Here is a 9,199-nt window from a genome sequence, read left to right as displayed (position 1 = left end):
CCTTCATCATTAATGATGACTCTTGGTGTGCCATGTCTAGAAAAAAATTGATCAAAAATTCGGTCACTACCTTAGCATGAGTGGGGTTTCTTTTGCCTTTATCCATTTAGAGATAAAGTCTACAACCACAAGCATGTAAAAATTACAAAAGGATTGGGGAAAAGGTACCATTACTGCAATCACAGCACGTGAAACCCTAGCCCTATAATCCATGGCATCCAAACCCACAACCTGTTCTTCTTCCGCCACATCAACCATCTTCAGACCGGGAACATTAGTTGAAATCAGCAACAATGTAGACGGATACTATGGTTCATGGTTCACCGGAAAGATTGTCCGTTGTCTCCGTGGCCACAAGTTTGTTGTGGAGTATGACAAAATAATGGTGGATGATGAGGGAACAAAGGGCCTCCAAGAAACTGTTAACCGTTCTCAGCTCCGTCCAATTCCTCCAGAGGAGATCATCCAGGACTTCCAAGTTGGTGATGAAGTTGACGCTTATCACAACGACGGATGGTGGAAGGGTCGCATCTCAGAATCATTTGGGGGCGGTATGTGGGCAGTGTATTTCAAAGATTGGTCGGAGCAGCAAGCGTACTCCGACGAACAACTGAGGCGGCACCATAAGTGGGTCAATGGAAGTTGGATTCCACCATTTCCACAACAAGTGTGTTTTTGTTTTCATTCTTTTTTAGTGTTTAGGTTTCATTGTTATTGCATGTCTTACGACGTTAACTAAATACTGTGAGTGATGACGATATTGTTTGTTAATTATTAATATTATAGGATGATGATACTGAAATAAAAGAAACGGCTAGGGAAAAGGCTCCTGAAACAGTGACCGGAGACAAGGTTGATTTCAAGTTTAAACCAGGGACATTGGTTGAGGTATGCAGTGAGGAAGATGGTTTCAAGGGGGCTTGGTTTTGCGCAACCCTTATTGAGCCTAAGGCAGGATGGAAGTTCGAGGTCGAGTATGACAGTTTTGTTGATGATGAAGATGATTATAAGCTTTTGAGAGAGGAAATCAGTATTTTTCATATTAGGCCTGTTCCACCAAAAACCGATGATATTGATGAGTTTAAGGTTCTTGATGAAGTGGATGCATACTACAGAGACGGTTGGTGGGTTGGGGTTGTTTCTAAAGTTCTCGGAGACTCCAAATATGTTATTTATTTCATCAACTCTAATGAAGAAATGGAGTTTCAACATTCGGAGTTGAGGGTACATCAGGATTGGGTGGATAACAAATGGGTAATGGCTTCTAAGGTATGATTCCTCTCTTCTTAAAATGATTGTTTACCACTTCTTCAGCATGCGATAACATATTTTGACTCCACAATTCTAACCTCAAGCTTTTATTTTAAATCATTTCAGAGTTGAAAAAAAATTCAGGCGCCATGGAATAACGAAAAAAAAACAAGTTAAACTTGTAATCTCCGGAATAAAAAATTGGACTTGTTGTTCTTAAGTAATTATATGTATAGATTTATTGAAATTTAATCTCCAATCATATTTATATAAATAAAACTTGTAGTCTCATTAATGCCTTTAAAATTATATATTTATATATAAGAATATGTTAAAACATGATTTAAACACAAATGTCGTCTCAAGAAAAATCCCAAAACATGATGTCATGACAAAACTAAAAAATTGACCCTCCACTTCATTTTCAAAGAAAATATATAACTTTGGTGCTACTTATCAATCTCATTCGAATGATATTTTGCATATGAATTTGTACAAGAATAAAATAGAAAAAGAAGGGTGAGACATTTCTTCCATCATGTAAATGATATAATAACAATAATGGGCAACAAATAGCATGTGGACATATAATCCAAATACCAAACAAAATTATACAATACAAATCTAAGTAAAATGAATGTTAATGCAACACATCTGTACTCCATGCAAATGTGGTACCTTCCATACTCTAGAAATTAGTATATATGTATATGCTTGAAACCTCTATTGAAGCAATACCTTACTGGATGACTATAGTGCTTTACATCAAGGTTTTAAAAAATGGTTGCGGTCGCGTTGTGTTTGTGTTATGACTTTCATGATTTTGATCGATATAGTGCTTTACATCTTCACTTCTGACTTTTTGTATCTATGGCCAATCAATCCTTTCCAAATTGCGGATTTGTCTTTGACAATCCTCCACTTCCACTTCAATAAAAGAGCTTTATTGAAAACCTCTAGGTTTATAATTCCAAAAGCTCTATCTTGATTAGGTTTACACACTTGCTCCTAACTAACCCAATGGATAACTCTCTTATCTTCAACTCCTCGCCACAAAAACTTGATCAAAATGCTGCAACTTCGTTCGACACCTTGCACGGAGTCTTATAGAAGGATAGAGTATAGATGGGAGTAGAGTTCAGTATAAGTAGTGTGATTCCATTTTAACAATAAAACAAAATTTTAGTTCAAATTTTCAATATTCTGATTGTTGTAAAAGCCATTTGATTTGTATTTTCAGAATAAATAAATTTTGTCTAAAACCCTGTGTAAACGGCTGTAACGATGTTTCATGTGCGTAATGACATTTTTTCGTGGCCATAACGACGTTTTGGCTGCAAATTTTTTTCTCAGCCGTAAAATGGTGAATAACGGTATCAGAAGGCTCTGATACTATTTTGGCGCGACCGAATTCGCGGTTTAAAACCTTGCTCCACACTCTCACTAGAATGATATTGTTGAGTAACTTGTAAGGATTTCCCAACTTTATAACTACGTCTCTACATTGTGGGATCAACACGAGACTGTTAAGGTTTCTACATTGGACGTGAAAAATTGATAACATCACTTCCAATGCCTAGCTACACTAACTCTACGAGTCTTCACCTTCACAATTCATATCTATTATCAATCGCATAGTCACCCTAAAATATGATGCATGTTTAATCAAATTTAAGATGGTAGACGAGACATGTATTTCAGAGACTCGTGGGAGCACCTAGTGCACTTTGACAAAGAACTTGTTAAGAATAATAAGTCAGGTGTGGGTTGGAATCTCACATTGATTATAAATATGGAGACATGAGCATTTATAAGTGGGAGAATCCACGTACCTATCACCTTAAGGTTTTGAGTGAATATGTGGTGTCTCTCACTTGTGTCTTACTTTTAACCCAATGTTGATGCTCCTCCTCATGACCTAATAGAACCCAAGTTTCATTGTGAGCAGGTGCATTTAAATTGGGTCAGACCATTTCCATAAGTTTCCAATTGTTTTATCAGTTTAGGTTGGATTTTAGGGTTGCATTGTTATTTAATGTCTTAGGATGTTAATGTTAATAGTAGTTTTGAGTTAATTTGCATAGTAGTGATTATGAAGATAATTTGTTTCCTTGTGAGAATTGACTTAAATACTCTTATGGAATGTTTTGTATCGCATCAGATAATTATTTTAAAGAGGAAATCTAGTCTTCTTTTGAATTAGTTGAAGTACGCCTTTACAACAAAAGAAAATCTTATTTAAATTGATTATAAATTTTTGAGTGTGTTTGGATTGCATTTTTTAATAGCAAATCAATAACCATATATAAATATAAATAAAAGGAAAAATGTATATGAAGAACAAGTGGAACAAAGAGAATCAAACAAATACAAAAACAAAGTTAAAAGCCAAAATCGAAACAACAACTAAAAGAAAAGCTAAATAATCGAATCAAAGAAGAGAGAATAAGTCGACCAGACCAACAATCTAATTTATCTTAAAAATCGAACAGAATAAAACTCTGGAGAGAACTAATTATATAAAGTTAAACTCGATCACCTGCACAAAACAAAATGAGGTCAGCTGACAACCCGGGCACCCCTAAATGTCAAGTCAAATGAGTGAGCATAAACCCACTTCCATGTCAAACTAGACATCCAATGATTAACTGACTAACTTTTCTTGATAAAAAATTATTTTATTATACATTTTCCAAATTGTCAAAACCATCAAACTCCATATCGTAACCAAACCTAAAGAAAATAGTTTACCTTGATCTAGACCATAAAACAATTCAAACAACCTTAATATTGAATGCGGTAGAGGTCCAGACCGATCAACTCACCTCAAACCTGTATACTATATAGTTGAAATAACATCACACCAAATAAAAAGATTATCAATCGACTACACCTGCCTAACACATAATGCACTACAAAAGTCAGACACAATCTGACGCTTCCAAAAAATTTATCTAGTGAAGCAGCTAACAATACTACAACTTTGAAAGATACACAAACTCTTTCAAACATTCTCAAGTCCCCACAAAACACTGCTTATTTTCGAATAGCCAACCACGATCAGAAGGATATCATCAGCAAACCTAAACAAGAACCTCCTCGTTGGATAGGTTCCCAAATCAAATAGATTTCCAAATATTTAAAATAAGGGGATAGATTCCCAAACCAAATAGATTTCCAAATACTTAAAATAAGGGGCTAAGCAAGCATTTAAACTTTAGTAAACTTTAGTACAGACAAAATATAAAATTTGAGTAAATAGAAATTTTATATTTTATATGTCATGTAATTGGCTGAAACATATACTATTACCACTAAATCACTCTTAATGTTTTAATTTTTAGTTTTTCTGGTTCGTCTCTAAAAAAGTGTAAGGGTGTCCCTTAGAGTTGACACGTCGACATGCAATGTTTTAAATTGTTATATACTCTGCAGCTGCAGCTGGAGCCATAATGAAAATGTTTAGGTAAAAGCAACCATAATTAACCCTAAAAATATAGGATAAATGATGTATCCTAGCTACTTCAGTTTAGTTTTTATTAACTACTTTTAAACAAGTTAATTGCTAAAGTGATTTTAATTCAATTTAAAATCAATTTATATTTATATTTTTAAATTTATTAAGAATTAATATTTTTCAATTTTGTTTTTATAAATAAAATTCAATTTTAAATTCAATTTTATTTATTAATATATTTTCCATATTTTAAAAAATATTTTTTTTACTTTCACAGAAATAAATATTTTTTTGTTATTAAAAATATAAAAAGAAATTTAAAAAAATATTGTTTTATGTTCAAGATTTGTTAACATAAATGTTTTCATTTTTTATTTTCTGAGTTTTATTATTATTTATAGGAAAATATGTTTTGAGTTTTTTTTAAATCATTATTTTCAATCTTTTTTAATTTTTAGAAGAAAAAAAATATTTGGAACCTAAGACCAACTCCAAGAGCATATCCTCATATTATTATTATAAGTAAATTTAATTTAATTTTTGTTTATTCAATAATTGATTATCTAGTTCATATATAAAATAAATATATCAATTATTAAATAAACTAAAAATGTTAATTTTTTTATTAAATAAATTAAAAATGTTAAATTTTGTTATAGTAGTGACCAGAGAATATATTTATTGATTCACAGATCTAAAAGACATAATTGAAAATTTTGAAAATAAATGGAGTTCAAGAATGACCATCCATTGATGTGAGAAACAATTGAGAAAAATACACTCACCTCCCATGATGTCTATTAAAATGACACAGACACCCTTTTAGTTTTGAAACATGCACTAACCTACCCTAAACATACAAATACCAATGGAAAGTTTTAGTGACAAATCAAAATCGTAGGTAAATGTCATATATATACTCACAGTTTTTTACTCTCATTAAAAAAATTAGAGGGGATGCCAACCTTAACTTAATAAACCTTAGAGGAGGTCAATGTATGTTTTAAAATTAGAAAGGGGTGTTATACCCTAATTTTTACCTCTAAAAATTCCACATATAATTTGCATCCTTACACACAAACAAGATCATATCTTCGTCACTCTCCCTCTCATCTTTGAGTTTTGCTTTTGCAGGAATCATCAAGCATCTCTTTGTTGATCTAATCACTAATCAAAATAACAAAAATATGTTTTATTTTTCTTAAGTTTATGTTGCAAGATAGGGATTTTTAATCAAGAGCATCTCAAAGTTTTGTGGCTTACGTCTCAAAGAAAGTCAAAGGTTCATGTGTTTATTTCCATGCCCTATTCAACAAGCAACTTCAAGTTTTGAACAATTTAATCAAGAGGCAATCAAGGACACCTTATTTTGAGTTCAAATGATCACCCATGTGCTTTCAAATGAAAGAAAAGTCCAAGTACACAAGCTTGTTCCAAGGGGTTTGACCAAAACGTCAATATTTTGAAGTCAAGGTTCCAAGGATCACAACTCCTTCAATTCTCAACATTTTTGAATGCTTCTTTTTGTATATGACTCTTCTTAACATCCTCTATAACTTCTCTTTATATGATAATAACCAATTATACTTTGAGGATCATCAAAAGTATAGAGGCATTATAGGTCATTTGTGGACTTAGTGAAATTTGACCTCTTTTCAAGTGACTTTTCCCCAACTTTCAAAGATCATAACTTATTGAATTTTCAACATATGAGGCTAATTATTTTTTCAGAATGTCATTTGTGATGCCCTCTACAAGTTTTCTTCAAGTGTCAAGGTCAAAATATACTTGGAAGGTCATGGAATTCATTGAAATATTACATATCATTTTCATCCATGAAACACTCAAATTTTTCTAAGTTATATGATCAGTTTTTTATGCCAACTTCAACATGACATAACTTTGTGCTCAAGCATTCAAATGAAATCTTTCTTGGCATATTGTAATCTTTGCCATGATGTTAACACATTGCCAAAAGAATAGGATCAAAAAGCCTCCTGAGTAGGATGTCCCATTAGGTTGAACATGGTGACTTGTAACTGAAGAAATTACCATTGCCCGAATTTTGAACTCCACTAATCTCAATTCCAAGCCAAATTAGCATGTGATTTGGACCTAAACATGTTTAAACAAATCTCCAGAAGTTAATTGACCCTTGAAACACATCATTTGGCTGAGTTTTGATGAGTTTCAAGTCACATTTTTCTCACATTCGGATCAAATTCGTTTTGCACGAATTCTGCATCATTTCACACGTATTTGGATCCAAACACATTCCCTATAAATAGATGAAGCTATTGCATTCATTTCGAAGCTTTTGAGAGCCAAGAAATCCATGCCGCAACTTGAAATTTTTCTAGAAAATTTAGCTATCGCGTTTTGAGTTTCAGGTTGTTTCAATCCAATTTCTTGATTTCATTAGCATCTCCGACATCCTCTGAAACTTTTGCAACAATTCCCAAGCTCTGAGACCTTATGAAGCGCGCTAACCAGATCGAGCTTCATCAACTTCTGATCACCATTTGGACAAGGTAGTTCTGAGCATCATTTGAACTTAAACAAGTTACCACAATGTTGTCATTCACTCTCTGATGCTTTCCCCTAACTTATCTGGTGTTGATTGATCATGTTCATCATTTAATTTTATTTTTCGTGGATTGATTATTTCTGAAACTTCTTTGAAATTCCCTTTGCTCAATTTATATAAATTAATTTGGAGCATGAGGTTGAGTTTGGGATGAGAAGATGATCACAATGGTGGTGATCTCGTGTTCTGAATTTACCAAACGATAAAGCTCTGGTGAGAGCTCACCGAAGAAGACGACCATAGTTTTCTCAGGTTGTCTGAGTTTGTCCAGACACGTTGGAGGAACAAAATATTCCAATTAGTTGGATTTGAATTGGATCTTGTGTATTGCTTGCAACACATTCCATCGTGTTCTCTAACATGTGGAGTGTTGGATCTGCCACGTCAATTAATGAGGCGTGATCCAACGCTCAGTGTTTTTTTTCTGATTTTAATTATTTCTCTTATTATTTTTAATTGTCTTTTCTTTTAAAAATTCATAGTAATTTTATTTTTTATCCAAAAAATCCCAAAATAATTTCTAAAATTATCTTTTATTTTTTTTCATTTGATTTTTATTTTTTCACATTTTATTTCACTAATTTTATATTTTTCATGAATTTTATTTTTTCTCCTTTGTTTTAATTGGTTTAAAAATACTTTTATGCATTTTTAAATTCTGGAAAAATTATTATATGCTTCTTATTCTTATTCCAACCTCTCATAATTTTCTTGGCCATTTATTTGGTGATTTGAAGGACTTTACGGATTTTCCATTTTATTTCTATTAAAAAATCCCTTTAAAAATACTTTTGGTGCATTTTTGTTTCATTTAATTGTATTTTATATTTGTGTGATCTTATGAACTTCTGTTGGCATTGGATCATGATGGTTTGTACTTCAAGTCTCATCAAACTCAATGGATCCTGGGTGTTGATGGGGTGAAAACCCTAATCCACCAAAATGGATGATTGATTTTGATGATGACTTGATCAAAACTTTTGGTACAATTTGGGTGTGACTTTTCTTATCTCATTCTTCTTCATCTCTTTCTTTTCCCTTTGATCAATTAGGTGGTTTGTGTCCATCTTACTCATGATGTGTGGATTGGTACTTGATGAACTTTCATCATTTCAAATCTATCTTCTAAGTGGTCATGGATCATTTAAGGTACCTTGGATTGATACATAAGTTTGTCCTAAGTGCCATGAAGTGTGGATTGAAGTAATGGACCATCCTCATATCCCTTGTGCTTGATCATCCCCTTTCTTTCTTCTTTTTTTGTGTGACATGACTTTAGGAGAATGACTTACATATCATTTCTCTAGCATGTATTAACACAAACATTATTACTGACCGACCTCAAATAGTTGTGACTTCTACATAAGTCCAATTACGATTGCTTAACATAACACTAAATTTGTCCCAAAATCAAAGACATTTTTATAAGAGAGATTGTAAGTCTCCTACTCCTCATGGTATTGTGTCAAAATATTATTCTTTTTCCATTTGTGAGAGCTATTGGCATACTTGTTGATTTCATCCAAGTTGGAGCCCTTCTCATAAATGATGTATAGGTTCATATTTTCATGCTTGTGGATGAATGGTTGAGTGTTATCCAAAAAATGACCAAACCATCTTACATTATAATTTCTAACCTCATTTACTAACATTTTACTTGTATTAACTTTTATTTCTAAGTCATTTACTTTAGGCTCTTTTACTTTATACTTAATGTTTAACATCCCATATCATATTATTTGTGATTTTGTCATTTATTCTTTGTCCATTTGGACTTTACTTCCATATCTTTGTAAACAAAAAACTAATAAGAAGAACCTAAATAGAAACTTGGTTATCCTGGTTCATGGACTTGTGGTTACTATCATTGTCATCATTATGGAGTTATGGACTTAGAATTAAGA

General features: G+C 32.4%; 1 pseudogene; it reads left to right on the top strand.

The window, feature by feature from the left end:
* The first annotated feature begins 211 nt into the window (after nt 1-211).
* Nucleotides 212-1,275, top strand: LOC127095515 (protein AGENET DOMAIN (AGD)-CONTAINING P1-like; annotated as a pseudogene).
* Nucleotides 1,276-9,199: the final 7,924 nt, after the last annotated feature.

Source organism: Lathyrus oleraceus, chromosome 6, assembly GCF_024323335.1.
Source record: "Lathyrus oleraceus cultivar Zhongwan6 chromosome 6, CAAS_Psat_ZW6_1.0, whole genome shotgun sequence".
Taxonomy (NCBI): Eukaryota; Viridiplantae; Streptophyta; class Magnoliopsida; order Fabales; family Fabaceae; genus Lathyrus; species Lathyrus oleraceus.
Note: the sequence above shows the minus strand (reverse complement) of the source record. Positions and strands in the feature narration are given on the sequence as shown.